This window comes from Columba livia, chromosome 3 (genome assembly GCF_036013475.1).
Source record: "Columba livia isolate bColLiv1 breed racing homer chromosome 3, bColLiv1.pat.W.v2, whole genome shotgun sequence".
Taxonomy (NCBI): domain Eukaryota; kingdom Metazoa; phylum Chordata; class Aves; order Columbiformes; family Columbidae; genus Columba; species Columba livia.
Genome location: NC_088604.1, coordinates 40,811,288 through 40,827,165, shown reverse-complemented (window position 1 = coordinate 40,827,165; position 15,878 = coordinate 40,811,288).

Here is a 15,878-nt window from a genome sequence, read left to right as displayed (position 1 = left end):
CCCTGTCCTTCTTGAACTGAGAGACCCAGAGCTGGACACAATATTCCAGATGTGGTCTCACCAGGGCAGAGTAGAGTGGAAGGAGAACCTCTCTTGACCTACTAAGCACCCCCCTTCCAATACAACCCAGGATGCCATTGGCCTTCTTGGCCACAAGGGCACAGTGCTGGCTCATGCTCATTCTGCTGTCCACCAGGATCCCCAAGTCCCTTTCCCCTACACTGCTCTCCAAAAGGTCATTCCCCAACTTATACTGGAACCTGGGATTGTTCCTGCCCAGATGCAAAACTCTACACTTGCCCTTGTTATATTTCATTAAATTGTTCCCACCCAACTCTCCAGCCTGTCCAGGTCTCGTCGGATGGCAGCACAGCCTTCTGGTGTGTCAGCCACTCCTCCCCATTTTGTGTCATCAGCAAACTTGCTGGCAGTGCACTCTATTACCTCATCCAAGCTGTTAACAAATATATTGGATAGTAGTGGTCTCAGTACTGACCCTTGAGACACTCCACTAGATACAGGCCTCCAACTAGACTCTGCCCCATTGACCATGACTCTCTGCCTTCTTTCCTTCAGCCAGTTCACAGTCCACCTCACTACCCTGTCATCCAGACCACACTTCCTCTGTTTAGCAGTAAGGATGTTTAGTCCTCAGTTTAGCAGTAAGGATGCTGTGGGAGACCGTGTCAAATGCTTTACTGAAATCAAGGTAGACCACATCCACTGCTTTGCCATCATCTATCCACCTCATTATGTCCTCATAAGAGGCAATGAGGTTGGTTAGTATGACTTCCCTTTAGTGAAATCGTGTTCACTGCCCCTAATGACCCATCCTTGATATGCCTCTAGATGGCACCAAGGATAAGTTGTTCCATCACCTTTCCAGGGATGCAGGTGAGGGTGAGCAGTCTATAGTTACCTGGGTCCTCCTTCTTGCCCTTTTTGAAGATTGGAGTGACATTTGCTTTTCTCCAGTCCTCAGGTACCTCTCCCGTTTCCCAAGACTTAGCAAAGATGTTGGAGAGTGGTCTAGCAATGACCTCAGCCAGCTCCCTCAGCACTCACGGGTGCATCCTATCCAGACCCATGGATTTATGGATGTCCAGATTGCTTAATTGCTCCCTAACCCAGTCCTCATCAACCAAGGCAGCTCCTCCATTTTCCTGACTTCTTCTGGGGCCCCCCTCGTACCTCAGGGGTATGAGGCTTCTCAGGAAAGCTTCTGGCAGAGTAGACAGAAACAAAGAAGGCATTCAGTAACTCTGCCTTCTCTGTATCTTCTGTCACCAGGGCACCCACCCCATTCACCAGTGGGCCTACGTTGCCTTTAGTGTTAGTTTTATCTGCCATGTATCTGAAGAAGCTCTTTCTGTTGTGCTTGACCCTTCTTGCAAGGTTTAGTTCTAAGGAGGCCTTAGCTTTTCTAGTTGCTCCCCTACATCCTCTGACAACAGACTTCTATTCTTCCCAAGTGGCCAGCACCTCCTTCCATAATCTGTAAGCTCTCCTCTTCCACTTGAGCTTGCCCAGCAGTTCCACGTTAACCGAGCAGGTCTCCTGGCTCCCTTCCTAGACTTCCTGTGTGTCGGGATGCTCTGATCTTGAGCTTGGTAGAAGCAGTCCCTGAAGTATTCAGTCTATTCAAAAAAACTAGCCGTTGCAGAAATTTCAGATCAAATAGGGAGACACCATGCATTTAGACAGTTAATTAAATGGGTTAGAAAAGGATTCCTTAGCCCAGGAAAGGAGATGGCCTCCAGGAACATCCTGAAGTCCCTTCCAACCACAACCATTCTGTGAGATATAATTATGGGTTTTGATTTTCTTTAGAAGTTTAAGCTGTTTTCAATATGTCTAATAACTCATAGAGTCAAATTCTACTTCAGACATCTGGCTGCATATCCTTTGCTTTCTGTGCTTGTATATCTTCTTTTCCTTGTTCTGCCATACTCCTGAATACGTCTCAAAGTTACAGAAAGAGAAATAGAGCTACTAACCAATACAGAAGTTCTAAAGATGAATGTAGAAGCATCAGAGTCTTCAGATAATGACAGTGCTTTAAGTGAACTCCAGCACTGAAGTGTCAAATCAGAAGATAAGAAAAGGCAGAAAAGTATTAGAAAAAAGATCATACAGTCTAGTAACAAAAAGCCCACGCTTAATTCCCCATCTGCTGGATTTAACCTTCCATGTTCCCACCTAGTGTATTGCAATGTGCACTCACTGATTCTTACAAGTAAAAAGCAAATTCCATTGAGTAAGGGTTACTGGAAGATGACCACAATGCTCAGAAACTATTCTTAAATGTGAAGTGTTCTTAGCAATCTTACAGAGATTTCATAATTTTCAGTTATCAGGGAAAGAATTGTCAATGTTTAAACATAAAGCTATATCAATATTTTCAGCACCTACTAACTGATCGTTATTCAATTACAGTTCATCTTTTAGAGGAGGCACTACATTTCTACTTAATTATTTGAGGTTCTGGCAAACTTACAAGCAGAGGATACTTATTCCAAGAAACCTGTACCAGCTCTTTCAGCAGTCAATATTTTCAGTGGTCTCAGATTTTGCATTACTTTTTAGTCAACTATTAATTATCAAAACAGAGTGAAGGACAACAACCACTCCTTATTTGAATTATTTTCATTTTAGAAAGGTCATCCAAACAAATGTAGTCTTGATTTCATATAATATAGACTACGTCTTTGTATCCCATTATATTTGAGATTGAAGAATGAGTAAGCAGAAAATATGTATTTTGAATAAAAGGCTAATTTATTAAAAGCAAAAAGACATGATATTCACACCGTCAATGAAGAAATAACATTCACAATGAATATTGATAGTCTTTTTTTTAAGAAACATTTAAATGCTGAGTACAGAGAATTTTATGTAACTTCAAACTGACATTTCAGAAGTGGATACAGAAGTGCTAATTAAATAACAAGATATATTTGGAAAGCAAGAAATATAATTTGCAAAGTAAGGGCATAAGCATATAAATAGGATAATATGGAGAACTCCTAGCTAATTAAAAAAAAAACAAAAAAAAAAAACAGTTCTGGCTACATAATGAAGACTACTGAGCTGAGGTAAATCTGCCTTAAACCAAGAAACTCCATTTCCAGTCCAAGGGAATTTAATCCTGAGGCAAGGTAATGTCTTCCCGGAACACTTCTTCATTTGCACGCTGTTGCTGTGAGGCATTTATCTCCAGTCTTTTGTCTTGAGATTCCCTATTTGGGGTTACTTCACTGGTATATTCCTACAATCAGTCTCAATTGACAACAGTAACAGTATAAGAAATATTAAAGTAAGAGACTCAATAGCAGTTGGCAGAGTGTAAGACTGGATGCCAACAAGTAGTAAGGTGTAATCACAATTATCCTACAGTTCTGACATTATGTAAATCTTTGGAGACATCCCATATTTCAAATTTTACTTCTTAGATAGAGCTAACACCCCAGATAATTCCATGAAGAATAACTGGGGTGTTTGGTAGTAAGTGACTGCCAGACATCTGATTTTTTTACTTTATTAGACTCAAATTCGGTTATACATTACACTTCTGATCATTCTAAAGGACTAAAGGGAAGTACAAAAAAATCACCAAGCTCCTTATGTTTTTTCCTTTTGAAGTATCTTATTTTCAAAATTTTTCATAGTGTATCAAAGGGGTAGAAGACTGATCCCCAGCTTTATGCTGTTGTACAGACAGCTGAAAGCCATTTCTGACTTGTGAGATGGAGTGATGAAGGACAATTAAATAATTATGGTTTTTATGATACCACACTGATCACTGCACAACATGACAGTTGGCTGTAGAAATTAACGTTGTGCATTCTGTCATGACAAAAAACATACTGGTTTCAGTATGTTAGCTCTCTGTGGGAAGGACACTATTTTTCAGTGACAGTGATGTGCAAATGTCTGAAATTATAAAGTGATTTTTATGTTTTCAATTACATACAGGATTTGACAATTAACATTTTGTTAATCCTCAAGTTCCCACTTTGATTTGAATTCTAAAGCAACTAGGTTACCCCTTACCTAAGAAAAATTATTTATTACCAGCTGAATCCCTAGTCATTCTCCAGTTTTTCGATCTGGCTTACCAGTGTTGACTCCTGGCAGTTAATTCATTCACCTCAGCCAAACTAAGTGACTTCTTCCTACGTTGCTTGGCTTATTTACAGACAGGGCCCTCACATGGTTCTGGTTTCAAACATCACTCTAATATATTTCATTTTCTTGTTTTGTTTTCTTTCCAATCTAATATTTTGTTTTCAAATCCAGCTGACAATTTGGACAGATACATTGATGGTGTCTTCTTCGAATTACTTTTTGTTCACCATTACCTGCCCATGTCCATTAGAAAGACAGTGTAACACTGGGGATACTGTTATCCCAGCGTATCAAAACACTGAAAATCATGGGTTGAGTCAGCTCCCAAAATAGTAGACATCAGGAGCAGAATTTTACAAATAAACTCTCATATCTTGTTTAACATTCACATATTTTGGTAGAATGATTATGCGTTTCTCTGCGACATGAAGTCTACAGTCTCTGTTCCCTACCCAACATCTCTTGTTTCTGGTAAAGCCTAGAAATTACTTTAACAATAGCACAATCAGAAGCCCTCAGTGTTGGTGGTATCCAAAAAAACACCTTTTGGACAGTCTCCATCTTCCAAAACACCCGACGATCTCAGTCTTTTGGTTTTTAGACTTATCAGCATTATCCATCCACTTCCCCAACATCTATCTACTCTAGCCAGTGCTGACTGTCTTGTACTTAATCCGAATCTGGAAGTGGATGAATGTACATGTAGGTGAGAAAACTAGTGACCTTTACCTGTGAGAATGATTCATCCAGGAGCTAGTTTTGTAGCCCATGTTCTATATTACAACCAGAAGAATAATCTGCCAATTTTCACCTTCACAAAAAAATGTTTATGCATTTCATAGCTGTCTATGTGACAGATGCTGTGATTTCCCTGACTCCATCTGTTTCTGCTGCTGAGTTAGATGCCCACTAGTGATATGAGGTGTCAGGTTTTTCATCAGACAAGTTGTCCTTACCATGGTAGTATGCAGAAGACAAACAGAATGAAATAATCTGAAAACTCTTTTACTCTGATGCATAGGGCAATTGTTACAGATATGTAACCACCTTTTCTGAAGGCAAACTTCAAAATTCATTCCTTTCCTGAAGAACTGGCAGGTGGGTAGTTAAGCATTTTTTTTTCTCTCTGTAGCCTTATTATGGCAATTCAACTCAAACCTCATGCAATACTACGTCGTGTCAAGGTAATTGAGTTATTCATTGCAGATCCCATCATCTGATGAATTTCACAATTTTTTTCAAAATAAATTATTCAAGGAGGCATTAGATGAACAGATCTAATTTCAAGTACAAGTGTTCTATACATTTTATTCTTTTCCTCTTTTTGAGAAACTCATAATCTAATAGCTACATACTTGAAATATAAGAGTAAATCTATGACTCACACCTCAAATATCACAATTTAAAGTACATGGGTATGTACCCAACTGAGACAAAGGGCATCTGTAAAAAAGCAGTAGATGAAACACTTAAACTTGTCAAAATCTTTGACTGCTTAGCTCTTCTCTAGGCCTTCTGTATGCAAGAGAGTATATTAGTTTATTAATCATTAGCATTAGTACAGGATTAGATCCAGCAAAGAACTGAGGCACCAAATGTTGCCTAATTTCTCTCTCTTCTTCAGATGAAATAAATTGAGTTCAAAGAGGCAAGGTATTCCAGCTAGTTGCAACCATGAGAGAGATCATCTATCCTTGTAAAAAGACAAACATACAGAAAGAAATTAAGAGATGTTTTTCTGAAGGAGGAAAGGATAATGGATGTGAAAATTGAAATTATTTGCATTTTGAATTAACAACCCATGTTAATCAGATAAAAATTACTGGACATTTTAAGATTTACACTTTTAAAGTTTTGCTTCATTCTTAAGGAAGAATGAGAATGTAAACAGAAATGAGCATCTGTGCATACACTTATCTTTTACTTCAGTCTAAAAAACAGCTCTTCGTTCTCATTGGACTTTTTGGTTGAACATTGAGAAAAAGAAAATACAAACTTTATTATCAAGGGGAAGATAATGCACATTTCAAGATTCTTTATAGCTTAATATCTTATTTGACAATAAAATAAAGGTTATTTCATGATGTACAGAAGAATACTCTCCCTTATACTTTAAATTTGAGATATTATAAAGTTTTCATACTCACAAATCAAAGGAATATTAAAGTATAAATTTGCTAGCCAGTGAAAACTGTATGAAGTATTGGGCTCTCAATTACTTTGAATGGAAAGATGGGACTAAAATATCACATAATATTTTTCAATTTACTTTGTGGAATAAGATTTTTGATGGATATTTTATTATGAAGTCATGAAGTTCTGTCGATCTTCTGTCTTTGGTTGCTTTCCTGCACTGTACTGGAAGCTTTTGCATTTCCTTGAAGAAAACTATATTTTAGGAAACAAATTATATCCTTAAATATCCACTGAAAGGACTTAAATATCTAGGGGAAGGTCAAAGTGCACAAACTGAAATACAGAAAATTCCACTTAAAAGGAAAAAAATATATTGTGAGAGTGGTCAAACACCAGAAAAAGCTGACCAGAGACAAGGTTCTGGAGTCTCCATCCTTGAAGATATATAAGCTAAATTCCTCCTGCTACCGTTCAGATAATTTTTTAATACCTTTGGACACAGGGAACAGGCTATTTTCCTACTCAATGTTATTACACATTTTTCTGTTGTCATTCCTCCTCAAGACTTAATGATTCACTCCTTTCAGATATTTTTCCTGTAATCTTGTCTTTTCTAAACTTTTGATAATTCTCACAACCCTCTGGATTGTGCCTAATTAAGACCATTTGTGGGCAGTGGAAGGATTGTTTTGTTTCTTACACATAACTCTCCTATTTATGTATCACAGAAAAATGTTCGGGTTTTTTTTGCAGTCGTATGACTGATGATCAGTTTAAGAATTAAAGTATCTTCCAGATTACATTCTGCAGAACTATCTAGACAATGATTCCACATCTTGCAGGTGCAGTTTTTTCTTACCGAATGTACTACATTGCCTTGTTTCCTATTTTTTAAGCAAATATATAGCGTGTCATGTTCATTTTGAATTTTACTCCTTACCTCCACAAAGTACTTGTAACTTTTCTAGCTTGTTATCATTAAATAAATGTACTCCCAATTATTGTTAAATACAATATCAGACCCAGAACAGGTATCTGTACAACCCAGCTTCATAAAGACTCTGATAGCGAACAGCACAAAACTCTACTTTTCTGGTGCTTTAGAAACTGTTAGGAACCTTAGAGTAACCAGGAAAAATTACATATTTCACTTTTCTCTCTTCCACAAGGATTAGTTGGAAATTGTATTGATTTAACATGATTGTTCTTAGCAAATCTGTGTTGGCTGTTACTTAATGCCTTATTATCTTCTAAACGCTTACAAATAAATTGTTTGATTTTTGTTCCAAAGCCTTAAATTCAGTATACATATTTCATCTTACCACCTGAGGTTAGGCATCGTATCTTTTTCCAGTTCTCTGTTGTTTCAGTTGTCCTTCTTCATTTCCCAAAAATGACTACTAGCTAGTTTGAAATTATTTCAGCCAATTCCCTAAGGGCAAATTCCATGCAAGCTCTAATATATCTAAGAAGATTACAATGTATTTTTTTTTCTGTTATAACTTGAATTTTCACCATTAAATTATTGGCATCAATTGTTAGTTGTATGTCACACTTAAACTTTAGAAGAGAGATAAAAGTACAAAGGATGACTTCTGGTGTTCTCAGTGCTTTTTCTTATTAGCTTTTCAACTTGCTGACTAATTGACCAGATTTTCTTGCTGCTAAATTATTGACTAAAAGCATTTTTATCTTCCTTTAAAATTCTGGTAAGCTGTGACTTGCAACTTCCAAGTGCATTTCCGTTTTTTATTTGAGATTTTCCTTCTGCTAGATAAAAACTCTGCATTCCACAATTCTGTGTTGTTCTATTAAAATCAGTGAAAAGATGCAGATTTAATACATGATGTCATATTCAGCTCACCTAACACTAGCTATTAAGAAGTCAGGCTACTCTAGCATAGTTCCATATGTTTTTCCTACAATAAATGATGAGAAGTAGATTGAGATGAGGAGATAATCTTATGACACATCCTGTCCTAAATTGGGTCTCCGAGATAGGGAGGATAAATTGCCCTTTGGAAATGTTCATTGCTGTTGCTAGTCACAAACTGTGCTCATCACACCCACGACATGGTTCTGAACTTCAGCAAATGTGAGGGAACCAGATACAGTGTTTTATTTCTGTGCTAGCTGTGTAACTCTCATTAAAATATCTTTAACTGCTTTACGAATATTAGTTAACTTAGGTCACAGTATCTCTGTGAAAGAAGGAAATAAAAACTGAAGAACCCATCTGTTGTCCATCATAAAACAATGCTACTCAGCACTTTAGAACAAGAAATATTTTGCAACTAACTCAATATGTAAACAGAATACAGAAGTAGGAGAGCTGGTCAGAAGAAGACCTGAAATAAAATGGGAAAGGCTCTAAATAAAATATAATAATGAGTCAAAACTTAACTACTTTGTTCTGAAGAATGTAATTTGATTTCTAATGCAAAACTACTTCTGGGATTTTATTTTCTGCTGCTTCTTCAGCTAGGCAGTTCTAGCACTCTGCAACAACTTGTTACCATTTTTAAAAACATTTTTGTTCTAATGTTGGTATTTTCATAATTATTCACTCTGTGTCACTAATAAAGTAGTTAGAAATCAACTGCTTTGATGAACCTGTGTTCTGGCTTCATGCAGGTATTGGAAGATATGCATACTGTACAAATATATATATGTATAAAATGTATATATATGTATATATATGTATATATATATATGTATAAATTTTTGCCACGCCTGGATGATTTTTATGGAACTTTCACACTTCAGGCATCACATTTTGCCCTTCAGAAATGAAGAAATGGAGAAGCAAAAGAATATATATCTGTTACCACCATTTCTGAATGCTCACCAATAAAGAAACATGACACATAATTCCCTGAACAGGTAAATTACAAGGTGCATCAGAATACAAAATCAGTGTTTCCCAAGTCTAAGACAATGTATTTGCTGTCAATTGTTAAAATGAAACTGATAATATGAGGATCTAGTTGTTGTTGACATAGCTGTCTTATCTAAGCTAAGGTTCTATGAAAATATGCTACTATTTTATGTTCTGATGATTAATAATGCTTTTGATGGGTTCATGCTCAGGAACTGGCTATTTACAGTAGTAAGACCTGTACATATATATATTCTGTAACCTATAAAAAATTCTATAACATACTTAAAATATTTCACACAAGAGGCCTCTGGCTATGTACTCAGGACATATTCAAATCCCTTCTTCTCCTCCAGTTGCCTGAGTCCAAGGACAGCTGGTGGCAAGTTAGAGTAAGCATCTGATATCGTTGAGAGTACAACTCTGGCTGTAGGATGACTTAGAAAAAGAGAGGCTTAAGATATTATGAATGGCAACTCAGCCTAAATCTAGGTCAAATCTGCTGAAACTTGTATTGTCTTCAGGGAGATGGTGAGATTAAGAAAGAGGAAAATAGTCCTCATATAATCTCCTGGACTTCAACCTCAGTTAGGAGAAATGGATAGAATTCTTCAGATTGCCAGCTTGAGGCACTATTTGGTGGGATGGGTATCTTTTGTGGTATACAGAACAGCCCTAGTCTTTTGGTTACCCATACAAGGGGACCTACTGGAGCTTACTTTATCTTCCCCCGCCCCTTGCCCACGCACCCTGGTTTCTGTTGCTGCCATTTCACCCAGGCACCAGGCAGAAGTGGACACATCCAATGGCCACTGACATTTGCTGTGTGTATTAGTGTATTAGTACAAATCACTGGTGGATATCCTGAACAGCTGCAGCTAAATGCACTAGAACTTTCCATTCCCACCTCCGTAAAATGCAGTGAAAAAACTTATAACTTTCTGATACGTTCTCATTGGTGTTTGCAAAGTGCTTTAAGACACTATGATTTAAACAAAGATTCACATGCATTTCATTATGTGTTATTATCTCAACGAACTTGAGATGTATTGAGTATGTATGTATGGGAGTATTTTCTTACAGTCCTAGAACAAAATTTATAGAAAAACCCAAATCAAATGCAATAAATTTTTAAAATATAAAAGATAGTGTGTGTTCAGACCTTCAAATGATTGCAGAATTCAGGCTCTTCTAGCTTGAAGCTGATAAACACCTGTACACATTTTTAGGAGGAGACTTCATATTTCAGAAATAAATGCTTAGATATCAAACCCAAACAGAAAACACAGTTTACTGATCCACATGCTGCAATGGTGGATCTGAAATGTTATGTGTCTGTCCACCCACTATTGCACATGCACTCAAAGATGTTATTCATGCAACTATTTTTATTACAATGAGCTTGCTTTTTAACCACCCACATTTGTCTTTTAGATTCTCACCTGTCAACGATGTAATTCACACCTTCACATATAGCCCTGACCTAAGGCCAAGAATAATATGAAAGAAACAACATTTTTTTATTTCATTATTTCATCTTAGGATTTTTTTGCCTCAGTATTTTTTTGAGAAAGTTTACACAAAATTATTTCTTTAACAGTGTTATTAAGAAAGCAAAAATTCCTGAGAAAAACAAAAAGTTTAAAATATTCCTTAGGAAGTAAACTAAGTAAACTATCTTTTGAGTTGCAGACTGAAAGAAAACAGACGATTTTCATTCGTGTTTACTGCTTGGTTCTTGCTTTGCACTGATTCTTCATGGGGACTCTTTATGAATGAAAGTAGCTGCTTCACCCTAAAGTGTGTCCATCTACTTTTCAGTACATGGAAACTATCAGGATTCTTTGTTCATTTGTCCAAATTAATTTCCTTTCCAACTGATCCATTTTCCAAGACTCTTTCTATTCTGTATGTTCAGACATCCTTTACATAGCTGTTCATCTGTCTTTCAAGTGGATCAAATCCATTAGCTCAGGGGTAGGAAATTTTGTTATCATTTACACTAAGGGATCATTGATTAGGACATCATTTTCTTGGAAAGAAGGTGAATTAACAACTGCCCCCTGATTATGGTCTTGAACTTTATCCTAGCCTTTCTTGTCCTCAACACTGATATTCACAGATTATGATATCATAAAGAACCATTGAGATTACCCAAACTGGTCTTAAAGTAAGAGTCTTCCATGAAATAATTTTTGAACTAGACAGCAGACAATAACTGTAGCCTGAAAAGTGTTAATGGTCAGCAAGGCTAAATAGGGCCATTTAAAGCTGGTTCTCAGGACATATATATTATAGTATTTGCAGAAAAATTAATTTATATATAGTAACATACTGCAACAGAAAATAAACCTGTCACTTGACTATAAAAGCTCAGCAACTTCTCAACCACAGTTTAAAAAAGCCTTTCTTTGAAAATTCAGAGTCACATAGCATCTACCATAAAATTAAGAAAGTTTGTGCACTAGTCAGTTACTCCATTGATTACTCTGCCACTATCACTGTTAAAATCTTTGTCTTGTTCCTAGTATGAATTTACACAGTTTAAACTTCAAATCATAGGCAAAAAAGCCCTAGTGATTGCTCTAGTATGTTGAATGTAGAAATCGGCTATGAGCATGTTCTTATATCTCAAAGGAGTTAATTCAGGTGTTCCAACTGAATTTTTGTTCCAGCTTCATTTTTGCTAAGTACCTAGGTAGCTTGTGTAGAAGTCTTACTTTTACCTCCTTAATTTATCTTACTACAAAATATTTTAAAGATGCTCTATATTCTTTCCAGATACTATGAAGATACAGAATTGTTTCTGCTACAAACTGCTTCAGAAGTTGCTGTCTGGATTAGTAGTGTGCACTGTGGGTTCATGGCCTTCACAGTAGGTTGGAGGCTCCATTGTGCAATTAAATACATGCCTAGCAAGGATTGCATATTTTACCCTTCTGCATATTTTACCTATCCGATGTGTGCTAGTTCTAAAGTGAATCCCAGCCGTTATGATGACTTTCCACACTGTACAATGTGTCCTGTCACTACCCCTAGCCTGGGATTGAGTGACGTCTATGAGAAATAACTCTTAACTATATTACTTGGGGAGGAAATGACTTAGTTGCTATCCTGCAATTGCCAGGCACATCATAGCTTTAAGAGTGGACAGCAATATGTCATAATATAATGTATTTTTGGTAATACCTGTGCAACCATTGAGGTACTACATTTACTAATAGCAGCACAAGCACTTTGTCAATCACTGTGCACAGAGTCATCTGCAAATCTTGATGGTTCCATGTCAATGATGCTCCTTCAGAAAGGACACGTAAAGATTTGCTGTCACCATAAAAATACTTTTGCATGAATTACAAGCAATATGCCTACTTACCAGTCATTCACTGTTGTCAGGTGATTTGAGAAGTCTGTCCTTTAAGTCTGACAGGTGAATTATGAATACAGAAGGGAATAGCCCCAGAGAGAGTGTACAAACAACAGGAACCTCATATGCTGTGAGTCCTCTACACAAGGGCTTGTGGTGTGGATTAACACATGTTAATGTTAGAGATAATGTAGAGGAAGTGAAATGTGATGTGTTCAATTTAGTGCCTCAGTAGTTGGATATTTGGGGCTTTTGAAAGTAAAAAGCAAGTTCGATGTCCCATTGGAAACATGAACATTTCCACACAACAATCCACTTCTAACATCACAAAATGACAAGAGACTGAAATGATGTGTTGGATTTTACTTTTTCAAAAGCCATACCTCACCTAGGACATAATATTATTCATGCCTAAGGACAGTGCAAGCTAGTTGCAGTTCAAACCTCATGAAAATATGTCCAAATGGTATTTTAAATATGCCAGCTTACTCTGTAGATGGGAGCCTTAATAATATACAATTATCTAGACATAGATACTTACTTATTTTGATTTCCTCCAAGCTTATTAATTATCTCTCATATTTCAAATACCTCACAGCTTCCCATAAAACCTTGCAAGTATCTCTATAGCACATTGCAGCATGAGTGTCTCCTTTGGCACATCATCTTCATTCTGTAGCTCCTAGACTGCTGCGAATGAGATTTCTGCTGGAAAACAGTGCTCTTCCTTCATGGTTTGTCTTTACCAAGGACTCAGCCCCCTAGGATTTAGTTCACTGAATTTTGACTAAAGTAGCATCTTCTCTAACTTAGTCAATAAAGATCTTTCTAAAGTCAACGGGTCATGTAATCTTTCTAATTAAGACAGTGATATTAAGTCAGCTTGAACCACCTACTGGCAATGCCTGTCTTTGTCTCTGTTGAGATGAGACAGAAAGACTGGATGACGCTAAGACTACATGGATATCAGTGAAAAAAAAAAAACAGGACATGGACTGTTTTCTGGACTGAGCCCAACCAGGATGGCATAGTTTTGAGTCCTCCATTCAACTACACACAACCCCTTGCCTGCCAAAACAGGGGGGGTTGCACCCAAACTGCTACCAGAATGGCCTAGGCTGTCCATCAGCAGTACCTGGATATTGTCTGGGAAAGCAACAGTAGGCGTGGTAAAAATTTGCCAGGATCTGTGCTTTCTGCTAGATGCTATAGATGATTGTATGCCAGTGGTAAGGCCCACAACCTGCTCTTCCGTGGTTTGCCAAGCTATGTGCAAGCTACATACATGTAAGTGTCTAACTTCTACACAGCTAAAAATTAATCAAATGAATATATATTTTGGTCTTCCACATATTCTGTATTAAAAGAGTGAATTATGGTAAAGTAAACTTTTTTTTTTTTGCATGTAAGAAGAAGAATTTTGAAACCTCACTAGCCAGTTCACTGACTGTGCTAAAGACATCACTTAAAGAGCATTTAGCCAAAAGTTACATATCTGAGTACTGCCTACAGAAGAGCCTCTGCCACTGTAGCCACACCAGTTACCAAGACTGGCACTATAATCATGCCAGCTACCAAGATTGACACTGGTGCTACAATAACTCTTTAATGCGGACCAGGCTTTACTGACAGGCAAGCACTAAAAATAAAGTTCTACATCCTGGACAAAAGAAAGTTCCTCTTATAGATGATTAAACACAAGTAGGCTGTTTGAATCTGTATAGAAATTCTTACTTGAAAAAATGAAAATTCATTCTCAGATAGATATGCATGCAAATGGCAATTGACATACACCAAAATTTATTTATATGTGGTAATAAAATAAATGTTTTTACTACACGATCTTTTTCTCATAAACACCTACCGTTTGAATATTTTTTCTTTTCCTCTTGACACAGTTATAGATTCTTTTTCTGAATAGCTATTATGAACATGATATTGTCTGATTAACAGCTGTGCAGCTTCCCAATAACCTAAGAGCTCATTCTGTAATCACAGAAATAGTATTTTTGAGTGCAATGGGGCTATTTGCATGACTAAAGACTTGCAGCCTCAGTCCCTAAATCTGTATTTATAGTATCTTTAAGTATAATAAAATTAAATTACAAATGAGTCGCTGATTAAGTGTCCTTTCAAGTGCCATAAAATCTTGCATTGAGCTAGAGCTCCCTACTGTTCCCACGATAAATAAGTGTCCAGAAAGATAATGCTGGAGAGTTTGGTAAACATGCAGATCGTGGGATCTGCTTTATTCCAGTTTTGATAGAAAATGTTTTTTCAAGTTTACATATCATCTGAAAAGATATCCAGGGGCATCAAACCTCGCTCCAGTTCCTCTTCAGACACTTTAACTGCAGCTTTGGAAGTGGAGGCTGGGAGGATTTGAGAAGATGAATTCTCCTCTGGCACAAAATAGGTGATAGTTGGCCAAGCCTTCAGCCCCATGGAAACAACAGGCTCTTGTCAGGACACTTTAGTTACAATTAGTTACAAAGAAATCTGGTAAGAAAAGAGAACTCCAAGGAGATTTGGATGCTGTTGTGAAAACCTCCCAACAGAAAAACATGAGGTAGGCAGTGAGGACCACGGTCATATCCTGGTAGAGCTGCTGTCAGTAGTGGACTTGGTTAAAGCTCCTTAATTTCGTCATTCTGTCCTGTCAACTTTCTCCCTTCTAATATCTCTGTATCTCCTGCTCTGAAAATATTGTCACCCATGTCTGAGACACTACATGTCTCTCATTTCTTTTGTCTCACTCAAAAATGTCTTTCTTTTCCCTCTCACCTAGTGGAAGCTATGGAGAGACGGGTCTCCCAGCTGCACCCCCCGTTACCACCCAGCTTTTTTTCCTGGCCCCCAGCTGAAGCAAGCTTTGAGCAGAAGCATGCTTGAAGAGAAGGAATGAAGCGTGTTTCATTCTTCTTATCCCCTACCTTCTTCTGCTGGCTTAAATTCTGTCCCGCACCCCCTAGACAGTTCCCAGCTGAGAAAACACTGGTCAGTTTTTTAAATGGTGCTTTTTTCTGTATTTTGTCAGAATCTATAGAGCAACAACTTTTTAATCTTACATTGCAGATCTGATTGGGTCTTGGGTTGGAAATGCATCATGTTCTAGATAAGCAAATGGAAAAAAGCCCCTTGCACAGGGTCACAGTTTGCCCATAATAAGACAAAAACAAACAAGCAAACAAACAAAAAACCCCACCTTTTTTCAGTGAATTATGGAAAAAAAAATCAATCAGAAAAGTGGTGGTATACTGACATTTATAATATTAATTGAAAAAGACCCAACCTGTTTCAAATGCTGAATGTTGAGAAAAATATCTGCACAATATAGAAAGCATACACTATGCATGCATAGAAAACATG